General features: G+C 39.0%; 1 protein-coding gene across 5 annotated transcripts in view; it reads left to right on the forward strand.

Annotated features, from left to right (window-relative positions):
* The first annotated feature begins 5,294 nt into the window (after positions 1–5,294).
* arap1 (ArfGAP with RhoGAP domain, ankyrin repeat and PH domain 1) overlaps positions 5,295–23,377 on the forward strand; it is a 71,288-nt gene continuing 53,205 nt past the window's right edge. For 2 of the 5 annotated variants that reach the window (XM_066699226.1, XM_066699230.1), the window contains exon 1: positions 5,295–5,538. The gene's annotated coding sequence lies outside the window, so the exon portion shown is untranslated. Of the gene's footprint in view, positions 5,539–18,767; positions 18,960–23,377 lie in introns of those variants that run through there. The other 3 variants (XM_066699229.1, XM_066699228.1, XM_066699227.1) reach the window with 3 other exon arrangements.

The raw sequence follows: 23,377 nt of genomic DNA on the forward strand, positions 1-23,377 counted from the left end.
GATTCAAATTGATTGAACCAAAATTCCCCACCCACACATCTTCGATTATTCTCCCAGTACATATCAGCACGTGCTCTGCTCCTGCTCCAATTAACACCACAGATCACAATGATTTCTGGATTTGAACATGGGACACCGATCCCATTTCCCACTGTTAACAATGAATGTCACCTGACCATGACATGTTTTGTTTAAAACTCCACAATGATCTTCTCTAAAGGCACTGTATAAAGGCATTTGAATATTTCTGTCAGGAATTTGGACATTGAACCCGGATATAGTTTTGCTTCCTTCTTGATGAAAGCAGAACATTCCAAGTGCAGTTTTCCCAAGTGTGGTCATGTAGGGAAACCAAACAATACACTTGACCAGTTCACAAATTAGGTGATGCTTTATCTTCTTCTTCACTAAAGATGACACATTTTACATATGAAAGATGTTTTACCCTTTCCCACTTCATTCTGCACTTAGAATGTCATCATAAAAAAGTCATGGATGAATCCCGTGTCTTCACTCATCCCCTGCTTACGGAGGCATCATGGCTGTGGTTGATGATGAGGGAGTGAAAAGAAGCTGTGGATTCGATTCTTAAATGCCACGTCTGCAAATCTGTGAGGTGCTGAGCTATTGCACTTCTCTGGTTACGTTAAATGGTCCTCTTGGTAAGGAGAGAGAATATTCTGGACTAGTAAAGAGCATCTGACTCTGGCAGATTCATGTTAAGCTACGCCATGTCACGTAAATGTGTTCATGTATTTTTAAATGAATATAGTATTTTTTTTTTTAATGTACACCTTTGCAGAGTAGCAACACACTGCTCACAGCTGATGCTCCCGGCCTCGCTGACAATCTGGTTTGCCTCCCCAGGTTGCTATAGTAACAGCGGCTCAGCAAAGCATCTATTGCCGATTATTGAGAAAAGAGAGCGCTCTCTTAGAAATGGCATCAACTTTAAGAAAGCGCACTTGAGCACTTTGTGGATCTCTAATTTGGCTTCTGATTTAATGGAGAACTGTTCTCAGTCACCCTGCTGGAAGCTTTTCCCTCTTCCTATCTTGATCTCAAACCGATAAAAGCCTAAAGTCAACATACTGTATATTTGTTGAACTGACTTCGCCCATAATGCCTTTGTTACAGTTCCTGTCATTGTAGTTCATTAGACTGAATAATTATGTATTTACATTCTACATCTTCTGCTTTTTCCTGTGCAATTATTTGGTGTCATTTCACACCCTCTCATGTTTTCTCTCCTTGTGGATGTGAAAACAGCTATTGCCACGATCTTCCAGATTAAACATTGTCCTGAAAGATTAATCCAAGCTACTTTAAAGGGAAAGTACCAGTGTTACACATGTTCGGCATCGATGGGATTCAGAGGTCGTTGAGATTCATCATATTCCTTGCACTGTGTGACAATCAACACAAACAACATACACTTCAAATTACATAAGAGGTAATGGATATTACAAAAATTTAAGATTTAAGCTCAAGGAACTAAATGATATCCAAAATGGCGGAGCTGGAAAGTGGGGTCGGCGTGCATGTTTTAAGCTATACAGCTTAATTTTGTTAAGCACATACCAAGTATGCCAGTTCAGTGTTACTAAGCATCAGATAATTCATAAAACAGTTTAATCTACTTGCTAACACTTAGTTTCCTGAATGATAAGTGAGAAAATTGTGTTTCCTGTCTCTGAAGTCGTGATGCACCTCACCCAAACAGATCTAGTTCTCCCAGAGGGAAATAAGCAGCACTTCAAGTCTGAGTCAATCTCATTCAGTCACTCAACAGCTGTTATTTAAATATTTATTTATTTATTTATTATTGATATCCAAATGATAGGAATATTTCAGGATGCACAGTTGGAAATTAAAGACAGGCTCCAATAGAAAAAGCATTGTTTCCAACTACCAAGTCTCTGTCTACGTTAGTGGTAAATGGTCAATATCATACTGACAATGGGCTCATGTGGGTTACAGTGGCCACAGATTAGAGAACGAGGCTCGTATTTGCATTGAATTGCTCAATCCAAGATCCCTCTCAACAATTGCCCACCCTTCTCTCTACAAGCATTAGTCTGAACGTTGTGGATTAATTATTCACCATGCTCTTGGAGTGAGAGCGCTTTAGTGGTAGAATTATTTTTAACTCTGTCGTGCCATCAAGTTCTGTTGCGGAAAAAACTGCTTTTGCTTTCTGTAAACTGGTTTGATTGTTTAAGAAGGACATCCCCAACATAACCTCTAATTTCCATGGGACAGCTGATATCCTGGAATATGGAAAGCAAACTCATGTTGAAGAAAAATAACCGTATTAGTTACATAAACATAACATTACCGCATTTTGTTTTGAAGACTCTATATTCAGAGCTTACAGAGCATCATACGTGTGTTTAGTGTGTCTGCTCATTTGTATGTTTGTATCTGTTATCACACATCTGTTATCAAGTGTAACACAGTTAAGTGGCACATGAAAGTGACGAATCGCGATGCTGGTGGGGCGTGGGGTACTAACACCAAGAGCTGTTAATTTAATTTACTGACCTCCAGTTCCCTTCCCTCTCAACCCACTGTCATGGCTATGGCATGATAGCCACAGAAGCAATATCAGTTAAGCTCTTTGCAGCAGAGTTATCTGGATTTAGACATTAATCAGAAAAAAACAACAATATCAAGATCAAAAAATGAAAAATACTTTTAAATACCTATGGGTGCATAGCAGCTAGAATATGTTTATGAATGTTCCTTCGTCTGTCTATGTTCTTTTGCAGAAGGGATAAGTCCGCTTTGCTGTAAATTATATGCTGATGTACCCCACGTGTCAGTTGTGGTTATTGACTTCAAGGTCTCAGCAGCATCCACATTAAGAGTGGTTAAATATTGGTCATTTTTTATGCTACCCCTACAGTGTTTATTTACTGTATTGTAAAGTGCTTATAACGTGTGCTCTTTGTTTCATTTCTATAAATATGTCAATTTTCAGGTTAAACAGCAGAACACTTGTTTGTTTATTGTTTAGACTGTATCATTCTTTCTGTGTGTGTGTGTGTGTGTGTGTGTGTGTGTGTGTGTGTGTGTGTGTGTTTTACCAGCCGCAGAAAGCATTATATAATTTTAAACCCGGAACCCATACCAGTACAGTACTAGGAAGTGCACTTCTGTGAAGTACACATTAGTGCTTATTGACATCGACTAAAGCCCTGTAACAGTTGTTTGCTAATTTCTTTCTCATTGCCGGTGTGAAATCTAACTAATATGCACTTTTAAGAGGATTGTTCACTGTTAAGTATCAATTCTGTTCTTCCCTGACTCAGGATATAAAATGTAATTTCCTGCAAATTGCTGAAGGTGTTCAAATGTATAATGCTCCATCTAAGCTAGTTTTTCACAGAACATTATCTTCAAAACAACAACAAACAGATTGGGATGTAAATTATTTTTATTGTTGGTTATTAGGCCATAATGTGCAGAAGGCTTCTTCTCATCAAATTTTCAAATCTTTGCATTAAAAAAGATTCAGAGAAATAAAAAAAGGGTTTATAATGTCTCTTTCTCAGCAGCAAAATGATAACAACAAAAAACAGTTACAGGAAGCCCCAGAGTGTTGTTATTCCTAGATTCTTTCCACCTTCTTCAAAACAATTAATCTTAAACTAGACAAACATGAATTTATGTTTCAGTTTAATGCCAAAGATTGACAACTAAAAATAGTCATAAATTAAAAACAATCAGGCCTTTGAATCAACCACAAAACAACAACAACCCTTGGTCTTGATATTGCAGAAGGGAAACACTAATTATTTAAACCAGAAAAAAAAAGTAAAAAAATCCATGCTGATTTCCAGCCTATGAATCACTCCAGTGTTTACACAGATATTAGCTTTTCACACCATAGGGGCTGTTGTCCCTGAGTGCCAGGGACATGTTAAAACCTCTGACAGGTTTTCCTTTGCTGTACCGCGGACTCAAAGCCACAGTAAGATACTCGAAACACCTCATTAGGATTGCTAATACGCCTCTGCTTTTCGCAGCGGGGCATAAAGGAATAAATAAGCAGCACAGTGCTGTCATTTTTGATCCGCCCACTCTCTGGCCTGTTTTGCTGCATACAGAGAGATGGGGTGAGTCACTGTGTGCTCTACCTCCCCCCCCCCAGCCATGCTCCCTAAGGATACAGAAGAGGTTAAGCATAGCGGCAGGATACAGAATACTCTAACAGAGAGGAGATAGCTAACCTAGCACTACCCTGCTGGTGACCAAAACACTATAATGGCTTTAAAGTGAAGCTAGTTTCAGGGTGTAACATGATATAGACAATAGGCTTAGGTTAAATTTTCAATTGCATTAAGACAGAACACAAAAACATTACATGCAACCACATGGGAAAGACACAGAACTCATGGCTCAGATGGTGATCTTTCTGGACCGGTTGGAATGGAATAACGACAACAACAATGCATTATGGGAAATAGCAACAGTTTTTAAATGGTATGTATTGTATTGACTGGGACAATAGACAAAACACCAAAGACAGCAGCTATTCAGTATATTTAATAGAAGACAGTCCTACACTTGTCTGTAATAACCGCTTGAATCCTTATGACCACTTTGTTAAACTCCCTGCTTTGTGAAATGGTGCCAACCCCCCCCACCAACGCAGGCAGTCCACTTTTGTCCAGAATATCAGAAAAGCTGTGAGGATGCCTCTAGGATTTCAATTCTCCATCAATTACAAAACAATCCAGAGGCTACAGGTTAGCATTTAAAGAGAAACCTGTAGTTCCGTGATGTCTGTCGCCCTCTTGAGGAACATAGAAACACACTTTCATCTAAATAACGGTGCATATAAAACTGGGTCCGAAAAGCAACAGAGCAACTGGTTTCAGAGCTCTGTCCAGTATATGCAAACCCATATCTGCGTGTATATGTCATCATTATACTGGGGACAAGGGGACACTCATGCACAGCCCAGCAGAGGGGACTGAGGTTTGCATTTACAGCAGAACCCAGACAAAGACAGGATTAAGAAGGAAAACACCCCAGAACAGAAAGGCGCCATCATATCTTAACACTTAAATAGGTTTTACATGATATTAGCAAGCATACGACACTTTACTACAGCACAGATGTCTGTTTTGGATAAATGTCTATGTAGCTAGGAAAGCCTGTATAGCTGCGTGCACAGGCCGGGGCTCTGGCATTTCTACGACATCAGGGAGGGCAACAAACAAGACCTGGCTGCCACTGTGTCACTTTACTCTCGTGTGTGACTCTTGCTCGCTTCTCCTTGCGGGCACCGTCTGTATGAAGTGGCCTGGATGCAGGGGATGCATGTGGGATCCCCGGGAGCAAAGTTTGCCTAATTCAATCACGTGACGGCACTGCGGAAGCTGCACGGTTTTTTGGGAGGATTTCTTTTGAACTGATGTGCTCCAGTTTAACAAAGCAGGCGTGAGAACCAGTCCCGCAAGACAAGAGGAGAGGGACACACACACACACACACACACACCCGTCTGCCTGGGACTCGACTCGGACGAGGTAGGCACTAGTGGTGCTGTTGTTTTGTGCAGATTTTGATTTAAAAATGAAGGGAAAAAACTAACAAAAAACAACATGGCAAAGAAAACCGCACCAACTGGAGCAAATCCCCATGGGAATGCCCGTGTGGAGCCGCGCACAACTGCGACTTTGTGTCCATTGTCCGGCGTGTAACTGTTTATTGATATAGGGCGTATTATAAAACATTTATGATTGGCGTGTTTTGTTTCTCTAATTGTTACTAAGCTGTTCAATATGTCCTCTATACAATACCTTTATTATGTTTGTCAGTGTGGTTCTTCACATGCGTAAACAAGCTTTATCTGGGGAAATGCGTTGCTCATTAGTAATGTAGTGTGCGCAGATAATGAAGGCTAAGTTTTGTGAATGTGAATCAATAGTTCCTTTTTAGATTACAGATAAGTGTCTCTTTATTTAATCGTGAACAATGTAATGCGTGTTTGCCTTTTACCAGTTATGGGGGTTTTGTTTACTTGTTTTTGTATCGACGAGTAAAGTCATATTTACATGTTTTATATGCTTTTCTATATCTATCTATCTATCTGTCTGTCTATCTGTCTATCTATCTATCTGTCTATCTGTCTATCTAGGACTCTCTCCAGTAGGCTACAGTGCTGAAGTTGACTATTGTCGTCTCATGGGCATGAATAGGGTCATTTTACAGAGACCCAAATAGATAAAGATCAGGTATGCTTACAAAACAATGAGGCTTTCTAGAGGGCATGTGTTCTAGTATTAACACCCTTATCATGTTATATTATTAAATTGTTGTATATAGGTGGATACATTTTTAAATATATATTTTCTTGTGAACTTTTGGCCACTTGGTTGTCTTAAAAAAAGAGAAATGTCACTTCACTGGATACAGTACATGTGTGAATGTGCATTTGCATGTCACACTCAAAATAAACGATTATTTTTCATGATTAAATCTGTCGCCAACTGTTTTTGCTCTGAGCTGAGATTTTGTTTTGTTGCGTAGTCTACTGATGCACTGCAGTGCAGGTATGTGCCTTCATTGATCTTTTGCACTGGGGTTTTCTGTAAGGACTAACCCTGGGGGCTGGCTGTGTTAGAGAATGTGGTTTGTTGTCATTTTGGCCAAGTCACCGAGCGCTGCAGCTGCAATCTAGGACTGAAAGCAGGACTTGTATTTCCCCCCCAACATCAGTCTCTCCATACTGTCTTTGCAGTGTTCACACCCTAAAGCAGAGGAATGTGCTCTGCTCCTGTGCTTTGCTAATTGAATAATTTCTGTATGGATCCACAGTCACACTTGGTTTCGTAAGACTAAACAACACGTTTCATGCTAGGATGACCTTTGTCCTTTGGGAGCATTGTGTTGTGTCTGTCTGCCATCTTTTTAATTATTTTCTTGCAGGTCCATCAGGGACAACTGTGGCTGTTTTAATGTGCGTGTCTTTCACTGCTGACATTAGAATTGACAAGCTATCAACTGAAGAAGAGCCATCAGAAAAAAAGTGTTACTATTGGCATTTGGGACTTGACTACCAAGCACAGTAGCTGCACTGTTCACGTTATTTGAAGACTGTGTGGGTGCACACGTGTGCAAGGTTTTTATCTTTTAAAACCGGAAAATACAATTTGTGGTAATGAAATCAAACATAATCTAGAAGAAATGTTACCTCCCAGCCAGGGTTTTCACAGTTTCAGTGAGAAAATGTACAGATAAAAAATGGTGCTGGTCTGCATCAGGTCAGCTATGGTTTGAACCAGAAACTCTTGAGTAAAACATTCTTACGTACACCACCATAACACTGAAGAGTTGTTGATATGGTTTCTATTACATTTATCAGGCAACATTTATACAAGCTGATTCTTCAAAAAAATAATTTTAAAATAGATGTTTAAGACCTATTCAGCCTGCGTCTTTAATTTCTAAGATTATTTATTATTATTATTTGAATGCATCATACCTCTCTCTCTTTGTGCCTGACAGTAGACTGTTTTGTATGGATTTTTCTTTCAGCAGTACTTATTTATCTGCATAAACTGCCAACTTCTTGGACATTTGAGAGAGTCAAACAAACTAACCGAATAGAATTACTTCTTGATCATGATTTTCAAATTACATAAACAAAGAGGAAAATATTTATTTTTAAAAAGCATACTGTACTTTGCCCCCCCCCCTGCCCCTCAAAACACTTGCCCTGTGTATGCTCTCTGAGCACATTTTTTCTTAACTGCTGCTGGTTAAAATGTTAAAATGTTAAAATATAATTTTGGTTGTTCTGGCATACATAAGAAAGACATTAACACTTGAAGTACACGTGTGTTCTCTGTCAGTATATGGTTGATAATCTCTGTGGAAAAGGGAACTACGTTCATTTAATTTTTCTTCTAGTGACAAACTAAACTAGTGGTTAGAGTGCAGCATTACTTAGAAGAATAATTACAAAATACTATTAATTACTCAATTGGTAATTATTGGCATAGAAATTAATTGCTTACCTTGTTTCTCAGTAGTCTTTTGATTTCATTTTCATTATTGCTGTTATTAGTATGAAGGCAGGGGTCATGGAAAATGTGCACGCATAGGCCATCTCATGCTAAAATCACACCAAAGGCAAAGCAGAAAGGAATTAACAAGTTAAAACCCAAATTGTAAAATCCTCCAATGTTAAAGTGCTTAACTGTCTTAGTATTTCATGAGGGAATACATCCTGGATTGACAGTAGGCATTACTCCCCCCACATGCACATGCGCGCGCACACACACACACACACACACGCACGCACATACACACACAAGGAACAGTTTCCAGAAGGGAACACAAATGTATGAATAAACTCATATATAGAACATTTATTGGAACTGAAACCTGTGAGGACCTTTGCTTCAGAAATGATTTTAGAACTGATGCATTTAGGCTGCCCTGAAATTAGAGAATCAATGTGAATACTTCCTGTTTGAATGTATTCTGTATTGTTTGTATTACTGTCCTGATCGTATTAGTTAAACTGATTAATAAGATGACAATGCTGACATCCTTTTGCTTTTGAGTTCAGTGTGACAGTTCATGTTATCTGCATTGTGATAGGATGTAATATTTAAGGGTGTGGGACATGCCTTCATTGCTATCTATTTGTCCCTGTGGGTCTGGACAGAGACAAATTAGGTACATAAAATACATGTCATTAATAATCAATTAAGCCAAACCACATGCATTCAGTACATGAAGGTTCCCTTTCAAATACATATATATTTTTTTCATTTAAAAAAAAAAAGCTCTCCTATTCAAGCCTTAAATCATAGTCTATGGATGAGAGGTCAAGATATGTCCCCTACTCAGTTCAGTCAACTGGAAGCTTATGTTTTCTGCTGGGTGAAACAAATCTTTAAATAATACTGGTTTATAAATTATGTATTTTGTTTCAGAACAATATTTACTAAACAAATGGAATTGACAGATGATAATAGTACTGTTTCCAGGGTTGGGCTCAATTCCAGTTTTTCAATTCAGTTTGGAATTCCTTATTCAATTAAAGTCCAGTTCCAGTAGCACCAGTTATGTCAAAGATACAAATAATTGGAATTGGAATTTTGAATGGCTCTAAAAAAGGGAATTGGAATTGAAAAAGTGGAACTGACCCCCACCCCCAGTTGCTTCAAAGGGTGAGAATACTTTCACTTCAGCCCCCCCCCCCCATTTTCTTCAAATGTAAAATGTTATAAAACGTAATAAAAAAAAAAGTATAATTAGTGTAATATTTTGGAAACCCTCCCTGCAGACTCCTCATTGTTATAAATGGTCCATTGAATTCTCGGTTGGGTAGTTTATTAGGGAAGACGGTAGAACTGTTTCAAGTACTGCAGCAAGCATCTCTCTCTCTAACTCGTCTGAGTCCTCAGCCTAACATTTCCGCGTGCATTGTAGTTGTTTTAAAAAATGCAGCATCAGCAGTGACTCAGAGCAGATCCCGAAACAGGCCAGAGGTCAGTAGGTTTGAGCCAGGGCCGGAGGCTGGTTATTCATAGGCCTTCAGACTCTGATTAACCCAAGCAGAATGTATGCTGCCAAGCTTGTGGTCACAGTGTTTTATCGGGGTGGGGGTGGAGGCAAGCAAGTCAAGGTAGGTTTTGTAATCTTACTGACCTCTTTCTAGACTTGGAACATTTGTGGTAGGAATCCACAAATGTCATAGAAGCCTTTTAATACAATGTGTACTTTTGCTTGTTCAAACTGTAACATACACTCACCTAAAGGATTATTAGGAACACCATACTAATACTGTGTTTGACCCCCTTTCGCCTTCAAAACTGTCTTAATTCTACGTGGCATTGATTCAACAAGGTGCTGAAAGCATTCTTTAGAAATGTTGGCCCATATTGATAGGATAGCATCTTGCAGTTGATGGAGATTTGTGGGATGCACATCCAGGGCACGAAGCTCCCGTTCCACCACATCCCAAAGATGCTCTATTGGGTTGAGATCTGGTAACTGTGGGGGCCAGTTTAGTACAGTGAACTCATTGTCATGTTCAAGAAACCAATTTGAAATGATTCGACCTTTGTGACATGGTGCATTATCCTGCTGGAAGTAGCCATCAGAGGATGGGTACATGGTGGTCATAAAGGGATGGACATGGTCAGAAACAATGCTCAGGTAGGCCGTGGCATTTAAACGATGCCCAACTGGCACTAAGGGGCCTAAAGTGTGCCAAGAAAACATCCCCCACACCATTACACCACCACCACCAGCCTGCACAATGGTAACAAGGCATGATGGATTCATGTTCTCATTCTGTTTACGCCAAATTCTGACTCTACCATCTGAATGTCTCAACAGAAATCGAGACTCATCAGACCAGGCAACATTTTTCCAGTCTTCAACTGTCCAATTTTGGTGAGCTTGTGCAAATTGTAGCCTCTTTTTCCTATTTGTAGTGGAGATGAGTGGGGTCTTCTGCTGTTGTAGCCCATCTGCCTCAAGGTTGTACGTGTTGTGGCTTCACAAATGCTTTGCGGCATACCTCGGTTGTAACGAGTGGTTATTTCAGTCAAAGTTGCTCTTCTGTCAGCTTGAATCAGTCGGCCCATTCTCCTCTGACCTCTAGCATCAACAAGGCATTTTCGCCCACAGGACTGCCGCATACTGGATGTTTTTCCCTTTTCACACCATTCTTTGTAAACCCTAGAAATGGTTGTGCGTGAAAATCCCAGTAACTGAGCAGATTGTGAAATACTCAGACCGGCCCGTCTGGCACCAACAAACATGCCACGCTCAAAATTGCTTAAATCACCTTTCTTTCCCATTCAGACATTCAGTTTGGAGTTCAGGAGATTGTCTTGACCAGGACCACACCCCTAAATGCATTGAAGCAACTGCCATGTGATTGGTTGGTTAGATAATTGCATTAATGAGAAATTGAACAGGTGTTCCTAATAATCCTTTAGGTGAGTGTACAAGGTACTCCATATAACATTACAAGGTTTAACAGCAGTGCTTAGAAAATGAATCTGCACATTCCAGTGGATAAAAGTAAGCTGGAGGAGATGACTAGAATGGTGTACTGGTGTAATGTAAACGAATATGTCTTTTGGGGGAGCTGGAAAACTGTAAGACACAATGTAGATAGGACAGAACGTTGTCTATCAAATAGAAAGCTAAAATCAAACAAAAGAAACTGTGCTCCGTGGGAAGTATGTCTTAAGATTTTGTATAGATGAGATATTAAATACATTTAAGTAGAACACCTAAAGGGTAGAGTGGTTGTCACAACCCATAGCTTGTTTAAAGCAGTCCAGATTCTTAATTGTAGGTCACAGTCACTGGTATTTTTATTATAGGGGGTTTCTGTATGGGTTCACGTGTAGCTCTGAAGGTTAAGGAAGGCTCTTATCCCACCCCATTGGAATCAATGATAAGTCTTGTTTTTGTGGTGGAAAACCCCTACTTAAATACCATTCACCTGACATCCCCACAAATGGGAAGCTGGCTTTGGGTTGTTTGAAAGGTTTTCAGATTAAGCTGCCATTAAAGTTGCCAGTCACTTGCATCTTTCAATCTTTCATGCTCACCAGTGTGACTCACGGGTCTTGGGTTGAAGATCAGCCCTGGCAGGTGGGCTTCAACTGGTAGTTCAGGGACTCGTAGTAGAGCAGTGGGTGAGATTTTCTAGCATTTTAGAACTGGTGATTTCGGTGATCTTATGACTCGGAAAGACTGGAAAGGGCAGCCCCCCCAACCCCCAGCAAAACACACTGTATCCGGTAGAGTAGTCACTACACCAGTACTGTGAATGTGTGTTGTGCTGTGAATTCTTCAAGAGTAAAAGTATTAAAAAGTTTCTCAGCCTACTGTAGCTGATCATAGCAGCTGAAGGTGTTTAACGGAAAATGAGAGAAAAGATGTTAAGAATGTGGAACCATATAATTTAAGGTGTCCTTTGAATTTAATTTACAGCAGAGTTTTCAGAAGGTGTTAATTTTAAACGATTAAAAAAATAATCCACCCTTTTATGTCTTCTGATATTGGAAAACAGTTGAATGAACAATGCTATCTTCAGGCTTGGTGAAACACTACCTTAATTGTTACTTTAACAAGGATTTGAAACCCTGGCTCCTTGTGCTACCACAGTCTCTGAAGAAATAGCCACAAGCTCAGCCTGGAGCCGGGGAATTTCACTTCTTGGTGGGAGATTCTCTGTGCTTCCCTGCCTTTCTTCAGTCGAGTCCATTGGCACAGCTTTCTGCTCTACAGTGTTCTAGCATTTCAGAGCTGGTAGTGAAATTCCTCTAGAGATAATCTCTTAATCTCATTTTGAACGCTGCACCGAGGAGTTTGCAACCCCCGTATCCCTCACTAGACACTGTACTTCTTATCTGATGCCTTGATCTGAATAGGAAACCATATTGGTTTAGTAAGCGCGTTTTTATTTCCAATGTATAAAAACGTTATTTTTAGTAGGTGATGCAGTACTGCCATTTGATTGGCTTGTCCATCACTTTTAAAATGTTCTCATTCTTTGGGACCTAGACTGTTCTCCAGCCCAATTAATACTTTTGACTTCAGATTTTCGGAAACCCTGAACACAATGGGCTTTTCTTGTGTACACTTAAAATCTAACGGGAGAATAGGCAAATCGCCAACTTGTCACCTTTTTTTACAAGGCCCTATACTTAAACTTTTATAGGGTCCATTTGAGTGGAAAATTGCATTTTTACCAGATATTCATTCCACAAAATGTGATTTAAATGCAATAATGCCATTTCTGTTTAAGTGCCAATCCATTAATCTAAGCAGGAGAAAGCGTCCCTTCATTGCTATGGTATAGGGACAGTCTTCCTGCAACCATCTTTCAAAAGGATGGTCAGTAAGGCTCCGGCTGAGCTAGCCCACACTGTGACGATTAATGCACTGTGGCTGTTGTCTTTTCAAGAGATGTCAATGTTTTGCAGTGGTGAACATGTGTACATGTGCAAGGTATAATTTTGACAAGGAAGTAGCATAAGTATTAACCTAACGAGTTTCTAGATATGGAAACCCAGCCCAGAATAGTAAAAACTTGTGGTTGTTTTACAGTGCTGCAAAACAGCTAAGCAATAAGTTGAGACAAAGGTGTTGGTCATGCTAGAATAACTGTACACCCATGGGTGTAGTGAGGCTTGTGGACTCAATCCAGATACATCGCATTATCATAAAATTAGCAGTCTTTGTCACGAAATGTCAATAAATCCTTGAAATAAATAGAATAAGTGAACGAGAGACTGGTTTTGAACAATGCAAGTCTTCTATTCACCAGGTCTTTTTTATTTATGAAATATTTTGGTTATTGTTAGTCAACTACTAGCCTGGATATTCGAGAATGTGTGGATGTTAGTCATCAGACAAGTTGAACATGAGGAAATGTGTTGTTTTTGTTGAACAGATATGGTTGCCATTCATTTTTTTTCTCTTAAAATATATATAGATACAAAAATCTGTTGAAATGAATTGATCATTACCAGCACTTGTTCTTCCCTGTTGGTTATACTCTATAATAACTCTATTTGGACTGATTATTAGGGGTGAAAAAGTGATTGGTACCAAACCTCACAATTGGTTCCAGCTTGCCCTTTGCCTGACACACCCTGGAGTTCCTGCCACTTAGCAAATTGAGGACCAAAAAACATTGGCCAAAACTTTTTTTTCAATACTACAACAGCAAGAGGTCAATAAAGGAGGATGTGTAACAGCTAAAGGGCAAAAATGAAAGTATCTTGGAAAACAGACAAGATATGGCAAATGATCTAAATGAGTATTTCACAGGGATTTTTACAAAAGAAAGAACAGATAACATGCCACAGGTTAACAACCAGTCCAGTCAAACCCTAAGAGAGATCAGGATAAATGAGGAGGAGGTACTAAAGGGACTAGCAGAATTAAAAACAAACAAATCACCTGGGCCAGATGGGATATTACAGTACAAATGAGGGAAATTATTTATAGGCCACTAACTAAAATATTCCCAATGACACTTGGAACAGGGGATGTGCCAACTGACTGGAAGACGGCAAATGTCATACCAATCCACAAGAAAGAGGACAAAACTGAGCCAGGAAATTACAGACCAATCAGTCTCACCTGCATCACTTGTGAAATGTTGGAAAAAATGATTAGACAGAAAATAGAGGAGCATCTTAATGAAAACCATATTCTTGGAGATAGTCAGGATGGGTTTAGATGAGGCAGATCATGTCTTGCTAATGTATTCGAATTTTTTGAACATGCAACTGCAGCTGTAGATCATGTGAAAGCATATGATATGATATACTTAGATTTTCAAAAAGCTTTTGATAAGGTTCCACACCAAAGACTGATCCTCAAATTGGAAGCTGTAGGCATTCAGGGTAATGTAAGTAGATGGATTATGAACTGGTTGATGTATAGGAAACGGAGGGTGTCGATTTGAGTCGCTTCTAACTGGAGTGAGGTTGTTAGTGGAGTTCCACAGGGATCAGTACTAGGGCCTGTGCTTTTTCTAATCTATATTAATGATCTGGACTCTGGGATAGTTAGCAAACTTGTCAAATTTGTAGATGATACTAAAATAGGTAGCTCAGCAGATACAATCTCGGCAGCACAGGCTATTCAAAGGGACTTAGATAATATTCAGTTGTGGGCCGACTCCTGGCAGATGAAATTCAATGTGGACAAGTGCAAGGTAATACATGCAGGTAACAAAAATGTCCACTATAATTACACTATGGGAGGAATAGAACTAGATGAAGTAACGCATAAGAAAGACCTAGGAGTCTATGTGGACTCCTCACTTTCTCCATCCAAACAATGTGGGGAAGCAATAAAAAGGCAAACATGATGTTAGGGTATATTGTCAAAAGTGTAGAATTGAGTACAAGGGCAGTGATGTTCAGACTTTACATTGCACTAGTTAGAGCTCATCTGGATGCTGTGGACAGTTCTGGGCTCCACACTTCAAGAAAGATATCGCTGCTCTAGAGGCAGTTCAGAGGAGAGCAACCAGACTTATTCCAGGTCTGAAGGGAAAGTCCTACTGAGAGACTGAGGAACTGAACCTTTTCACCCTGGAACAGAGGAGACTACGTGGGGACTTGATTCAAGTCTTCAAAATCATGAAAGGCATCAACCACTTCAAACCAGAGGAGCTTTTCCAGATCAGCAGGGACACACGGACCCGGGGACACAAATGGAAATTGGGCTTCAAGGCATTCAAGATGGAAAACAGGAGACACTTCTTCACACATAGTCATCAGAATCTGGAACAAACTCCCCAGCGATGTGGTTGAAGCTGAAAATGTGGGACTGGATAGGATCCTTGGATCACTTAATTATTAATGGACACGAAATGAGCACGATAGGTCGAATGGCTTCCTCTCGTTTGTAAACTTTCTTATGTTCTTCCCTTCTTTTAGGAGCAGGTCTTTATTAGGAAAAGCTCTTGACAGTGTTTGTGGTTACGCTGCACAGTACATATATGTGGGCTATTTCAGGGGATATATGCATTGATCGAACTGAAAGTCTATATCTAGCTGGCTGGCTGTGGTTTATTTTTTAGACGGCCTTAGCAGAGTGACTGAAAACCGCATATTATACCTCGGGAGAAGGCGTGGCCTGAAAACTTTTTTTTTTTTGGTGATGAATCTTATACTTCCCCTTTAACTTGTTATTCTTTTATGACTTTAGGTTTTCTGAAAGCCCAATGCAGTTCAACTTTTCTTTTGGAATTATATAAATTCCCCACAAATATATTCAAAGTATTTTTTATACCCTTTACTTGTAAGTCTTCTGAAGAATTTTAAAGGAAACCTGCACTTTGCCAAGGAATTCACCACAAAATACCTAAATGCACCAGAATATGTAAGTCTATATATAACTCATTACCGCCTCAGTGATCTGAGGCTTAGTGAGGCGAATCAATCTCGAGGACCAGACTAAACAAGTGCAATGATAAATCATTTGGCAGTTGCTGAAAACAGTCTGGCTGAAGTTTGAAATAATTTTCGGTAAGACCCTGTCTGTAGCAAACTAGAACTCTAATCATATCAAATGATTTTATACAGAAGAGCATATCCTGCCATCGTTTTTTCTGTTTAATTTTGTGAGGAATATTTAAGTTCTGTTTAAATTATTAATAAATAACTAGTTAAAGTATTATTCAAACATTTGGCTTATGACAATCAGAACATAGCAGACCATTTATATTTGACTATGTAAACTCTCCCTTTGAAGTGTATGTATTTTTTTTTAGAATCTTTAGAAGGTATGCACAGAGATGAAACGTAATATTTAAGCTTTTCATTTGCTTATCATTACTTCCTGTATAATAGTGATCACTTTTCATTTGCACATCAGTTCCAGTTAATTTGAATGTAACTGTTCACGCACTGTGTGGCATTTGATTTTGAAGGCTAAAAAAGCAACACGAGAATAGATAAACAACAGTATAAAACAAGTCAGATCTCACCAGAGAATTGTGTGTGTGCATATAAATAATACATATTCCAAAGTAAACCATTTTGAAAGATAACTAATGCTTCATTACTTTCCAGTCACGGCAAAAAATGAATCCTCTCCTCGGAGAGATCAGAAAATAATCTGCCCTTATTAATGTGAATACTGAGAATACTTTACAAGAGGCCTTTGTATTCAGGAGGCAGTTTGCAGGAGGCAGCACAGTCCTCACAGGCCTTTATAAAATCTGCTTCAGAACCAAAAGCTTCCTTCCTCCCCATATCGCACTGTTCATAGCAAAACAGTCTCTGGTCAGCTTGTTTAAACAATGACCAATTTTCAAAACTGTTAAACAAGTTCAAAACATCCTGTGCCACAATCCACGTGCCTGGCTTGATGTCTGCTAAATGTAGGCTTATCTGAAAGGTTTTACTGTGCAGTAATTCCATAAGAGTTTGGATAAAAAAAATAAAAAAATAAAGATGGTTACATTTCTAATTTTTTTGCTTGTTTACTTGCTATTTACATGAATACTTTGGCCTTCTTTTAAACCTCACTCTGGAATGTCTCTCGGGTCCTCGAGCTCACATAAGATGAAAAGTTGTGATAAACACTTCAAGCTAAAATGGTTGTGTGAGAGCGTGTGTGTTTGTGTGTGGTATGTTTTGGCTTCTGCAAATTGTAACTAAGCTGTTGAAATAAATTGAACAATGTTGCAATAGATTTGAAGAAACGTGTCAAAAAGCATTTATATACATGCATACATTTATTCCCCTGTCTGGTAGGATTATCAAGGTTGCACATTTAAAAAAGCATGATCTGATCCATTAATGCATCTTGAGTTGCTTAAAAGAGGTTTGGGCGAGAGAACAGCAATAATGGTTGTGTTGACATCTGAAAATAGATTGACATCTTACAAAGCTGACGTAAGTACAATGTGGTCCGCACGCAGGAGAACGTGTGTAGTACCAGGGGGAAAGAGAGCAAAATATCTAAACAAGTTACAGTTTCCAAAAGTAAGCAGCCTTCAGTGTTATCGTTAACTGTTTTGAATGACTGAAAGGAGACTGCTGGGAGGCTGCAGTGTTTTCCAGGCCTGTTGGTAGGCAGACTTTTTTTTTTTTTTTTCAGCCTCTGTTGTTGTTATTGTGTTTTTCATTTTTTTTTTTGTATTAAGGACCTGCTTGAGAGAGAAACAAGTTGAGAGAGGGGGTGGAGGGTAGGAAGGGGGGCAGCAGAAATGTGTTGCTAGGCTGTGGGTTCCCTTGTTCATTGTTTACCCCATTTTGTGAGCTGCAAAATGTCCTATTGTTCACAAGCCCACAGAGCGATGATTATGGCCAGGAGATAGACAGACCTTCTAATCAGGGTCACCTTCTAATCACACTGAGAAGAGGAAAGACCTCAGGGTAAAACAATGCTGGCAGGGTGGGTAGTCCTTATCATACTTCTCTTACCTGTGCCTCTTCACTTGGATTTAATTGTTTCTCGAGAGGAGGGGATTTTTTTGTTCAGGCGATTTGCTGATTGTTTTGAGGTTTTTCTGTTTTCTTTAGCATTAAAAAGCATGCCCCACAGTAGCCAGCCAAGGGAGAGAAATTGCAAAGCATCGCTAAAATGGTCACCCGGTAGTATTTATTTTGTTCTGTGAGGAAGAGACGAGGGTATGTTTCGTATTCTAGGTTCTGGTGTAATACCCACAGGGCCTTGAGTTTTTTTGCAAAGTCACAACCCCTAGGGACCAGATTGTGTGCAGTCATCTGTGAGCGGCTTCCTCGCTTCTTAGAAAAATTAATTGCAAAGAAGAAACTAGTTGTTTGTAAGAACGTAAACTTTGCATATCTCTTGCATAGCTTTAACCCTGTACTGTGAGGGAGAAAACAGGAGACACTTCATTATGCAGAGAGTTGTCACAATTTGGAACAAACTCCCCAGTGATGTGATTCAAAAATAGACTGGAGATGATCCTTGGAGCACAATGGGTCAAATGGCCTCTCGTTTGTAAACTTTCTTCTGTTCTTAAGTGACACTGTAATGCTATAGCTCAGTGCTGTATTAGTACAGATGACATTTCATTCTGCTTTACCACAGCAGAAAAGAAGACACAAATGTACAGATGGCTTTACAGTATCCTGCCTGTTGACAGACTGCTTTACACATCACTCAGAGCCTCCTTTAAACCTGGCACTTCCTGGACGATCAATCAGCACAGCAGTTGACACACCGTGAGCGTCTTTACGTTTTTTTGGTTTTGTGTTCTGCTGTTTGCATTATAGTTCCTCAAACATTGAAATTGGGAAGTTTCAGTTTAAGTTGATGTGGGGTGCCTGACTGTGCTGAGAGTGAGAGAGACAGAGGGAGATCCTGGCCGGTGGTGTGTATGACTGAACCTGGCTGCTTCACACTTGCCTCTTCTTGTCGGGGAGTTTTACAGACGCTGCCAGCCACACTCGGCCGCTCCAAGGTAAAGTGGGGTTGGTTTCTGGGCCCTCACCGCTCATAAAGATTGGGATTTTCGATGGCGTTAATGGTTTACCTGAGGAATTTCATAATGACTTAAAGAATGGGGGAGATTCTCTTCTGAGTGAGTGTGAATGTTTATCGCAAAACATTCTTCAGATTAATTTCACCACTGTGTGTGTGTGTGTCACACACACTGGGGTGAATTACGGCTTGTGTATCAGGAATCCTTTGTGTACACTGAACTAGAGCAGCATGTAATCTGAATGTGATTTCAGTGGAAAGTTTAAAGTTTTTTACTTTTTTCTTTGCCTAGATTGAGGTTAGTACTTCATTCTCTGAATACACATCTGGACTATTTAAAACCGGTTCAGACATGTTACATGTTTTTCTCCAAACGATCAGGCTAGGGTATAAGCTGTGTATGACATGAACAGATTACATTCTTTTGGAGTTTTGAATTGAGGGTGGGAACCTTTAACGTATTTCCCTGCTCACTTCCACATTTAATGTTACACACAGCCTGTTGCCATGTAGTGACACTGGACCGAATCATTCTAACACAATTTGTGATATTTCAAAATTGCAATTGACTTATTTTCTTTCTCATACCATCCCAATATGCAACAGGCTCACCACTGCAACCCTAGTACTAGAATAGGAGAGAGTAAGACAACATGCAGTGTGAATGCCCTCTGAAAAATGCCCTGTCAAGACATTCTTATCTTCTGTCCTAAGTGCTGACTGCATTAAGCCTCCTCTGTGCTGCTCTTACTGATAACTGTTAAATCTCAGAGACACCTGCAACTTGTAGTGGTCATTGTTGCCACAGAGGAAACACTAGCCTCAAGCCAAACCAACCCTGTTCCCTGTAGGGGACGCCGAATTCAAATCAGCCTAAACTCGTGTCAAACAGGAGACCTTTACTTGTCTCGTTGTTAATGTCAATCATGGTTTAGTATTCTATTAAAAGTTCTGGGTGTGAGATCAGAAGGAGTGATTAGGATTGCATTTGAAATCCGGAGTGCTTCATTGTGAGACCGCATTCATCAATAATGTCTCTGATAAGAAACAGAGTAAGTCCCCTTCTCAGCTTTTTCTCTTCTATTCAGTTTATTGATATGTTTATATCTCCTCTGAGTTTTTAAATAAAAATCATTTACAAATCCATAAGTGCTGTGTGGAACATGTCTGCAACAGAGATGATTTTATATGGGTGGATTATCTGTGTTATTGATTGGTGAATGCGTACCCGTTTCAAAGTTTCTCAATTTTGCTTTCGTTGAACTTTTCAATTCTGAGTCCCATACTGCTTTCACCATTGTGACTCCATATTGATTGGAAAATAATTAAAAATGTAATGACGCACACAACACTAGCAGAAGAGGAACAACATGCTATGTGCAATCACCCGGACAGATTTCTAAATTTACTTAATTTGTTAATTTAACAAAAGTCTTCACTATCGGGCAGGTTTGCGGAGGGCAGTTTAGGATCTTAAAGGCCACAGTGGTATAGGTTCCAATTCATATTAAATACATTTTGGACACATGCACTGAGGAGACGAAAAAAACTGAAACTGATTAAGGACTTATCTGTCCATCTTGTAACAGTGATGTGTGTTTGCTTTTAGTTTTGACATTAATCACCTTGGTACCGCACTGCACAAGGCCACACAAGTCTGGAAACTCTGGTGAAATGCTGTTTTTCCTAGAGATTAAGAAAAAAAAAAAAAAGAGAAAAAAAGCCACTTTTCCAACCATATGAAGCACGCGTCTGCATGACACACCGATTTCTGGTCAAGTATCCCTCTGCAGATGCCTATTCCTCAAAACCTTTATTGTTTAATCCACTTCTGTCATCAGGATCATCTTGTGAGTGAAACACCATCAAGTGACAAACGCTGTGACTCAAACAGCCATGAATAATAAACTATTTATAGCTCAATATCTGTAACACACAATGGAGCCTTTATTGTAAATCTATAGCATTGCATGTGGTTCCTAAAATCAGTAGTTATGTTTTCCAAGTATTTTATTCTTCTAAATGTCCTCCCCTCCTCCTCTTAGAAACATGTTGATTTGTGTTCTATAGTATTCTCCCCCCTCCCCCCCCATAGATTTCTTGAAGTTTTGAGTAATGTTTTAGAATGCGTGGCCCGATTTTAATATTAAAGATTTACAATTGAAAATCTATGAACATTCAACTACTTGATAAATTCATTGAAGTTCGATAGAAATTCTATCTCTACGAAAAATGTTCTCAATGTCCAGGAAAAAACATCATCTAAACTGAGGAGATCTACATTTACTCCAATTTGGCTTATGGGTTTGATATCTCCACTTTAGATGGCCGGGTTTTTTTTTAACTTTTTTTTCATGTTGACAATGTTCTTGGTATAGGCAGGTAGTACACTGACATTCTGTTGATTTATCTATTTTCCAATTAGTTGATTGTTAAGAGATTATCATTTTTATATCTATATAATATTAAATTGGTCCACTTAAACTAAAGCATTACTAAGTTTGGTCCACATGCAAAAGCTTCCTAAAATGTGTGGAATAAAACAAAATCAGTGTTTGCAAGCCTCTCTTTTAATTAAGCAAAATGGGAACTTCTTTATGTAAAGCAGCGTAATAAGGTGTATACAGGGTTTTTCTTCAATAATGTAACTCTACTGTACTGCACTTGGGCTTTCCTGCCTGGATGTTGAAAACATTGAACATGTTTGTAATGCAAAAGAAGTTTCCCTAATTACTTAACACTTTTTTTTGTTTTGGGAGGTCTTGATCGTTTTAACAACCCTGGAAATCCTGAAAGCCTAATTTGAGCCCTGCTTTTGCTTTGCTTGATTAAAGTTAGAGAATACATTCTGTAGGAGGTATGGAATGTAATAGTACTGGTGTGTTTAGTCATTGGTTTCAAATGCTTAGGTTAGATTATTTCCTGGGTGCTTTTTTGGTAAGCATACTCCAAAACTGAAGGGACAGTGGTATTTTGAGTGACACTGAAGAGTGTGTGCTGGCAGAATTAAGAATTAATTTTTTTAAGGCTATATTTACTTGTGTCAATTGTAAATTGGAATTTGTAAAATGTATTTTGAATTGCTGTTTTAGCCAAATTGAATTTGTAATGATTGATGCCTTGTACTTCTCTGTATTTTTGCACTTTGTTTGCACTTATGTTGTAAGTCGCCCTGGATAAGGGCGTCTGCCAAGAAATAAAAAAAATAATAATAATAATGATGATAATATTATTATTATTATTATTAATAATAATAATATATGGGTTTTTCTCTTGCTCAGCTTTCCCTTATTCCCCTCATGTAGTTGAGAAGACCTGTGAGTGGTTTGGCATTTATAATATATAGAGAAGGTCAGAGCAGGTGAAAAGGTCAACCCCCCACCCCAATTCATCCTCACTCAGAAGTGTTGGAATACACTTTAAAGCATGTCTGGAAGCAGTTTGTGTTTCTTACATTTGCTTATTTTGGTGCAGTTTTTGCCACAAGTGTGTATTATTTGGCAACCTGTGCATAACGTAAAGGTATCTAGGGTCAATTTGTCTCAATTTCAGTTCCTCTGCCAAAGGTGTAGTATCAGTCACCTAAGCTAGTTCCGTCACCACTTCTTTCTTTGAAATAAGGCAGTGTTACAAAAACAAATATAATAGTTTGCTGTTCACCCATTGTTTGTGCGTCGTACTGTATTGCAAGGAATTATGACCTATGTTGTTAGTGATTTGTATGGGTAACACCATGAACAGTGGCAATTGAACTTGATCTAAATGTCTCTTCTTGCACATTTTGTTTCAATTTTGTTCGACATAGACGAGGGCAACACTACAAGAAAAAGTAATTTCACACATTGTCCATCTGTTTTAGATCTAGTTCCTAATAACCCATTTCTATTTTGGCTGACAACAAGCAATAGCACAATCTCTTGAGTGTGGTGGGTAGCACAGGATGTTGTCTAGAAGACGAGTGTTGACCCTGAATAAGCATACATCTTGTTATACCCTTCATTATTTTAAAACCCCTGTACAGGAATCGTATCTTCTGTTGTGAACTCCTTTCTATATTTATATAGAATATGTATAACTACACTTTCAGCATGATAAAGTAACTGCCCAGAAGGTAAAGGAAAGAATCTGTTTAAGTGATGCATGTTTAGCAACTGCCGGACTCTGTGTACTGTGGTGAGTAATGGGTAACTGAAATGTACTCGTCACATCTGCATTTTAACACTTCAGGTCTTATTGATGGAGGTGTCCAAGGCTTATTTTCCTGTGGTTAAAATCCTTTCATTGATCTTACATTTTTAAGGCCATACTTTTCATCTTGTGATTTCCTGTTGTGGTCTGGCTCTTCATTTACATGTAGAGAACTACTCAAAAAAGGCAGCAGAGTTAAAAAGAAATATA

Source organism: Amia ocellicauda, chromosome 3 (assembly GCF_036373705.1).
Source record: "Amia ocellicauda isolate fAmiCal2 chromosome 3, fAmiCal2.hap1, whole genome shotgun sequence".
Taxonomy (NCBI): domain Eukaryota; kingdom Metazoa; phylum Chordata; class Actinopteri; order Amiiformes; family Amiidae; genus Amia; species Amia ocellicauda.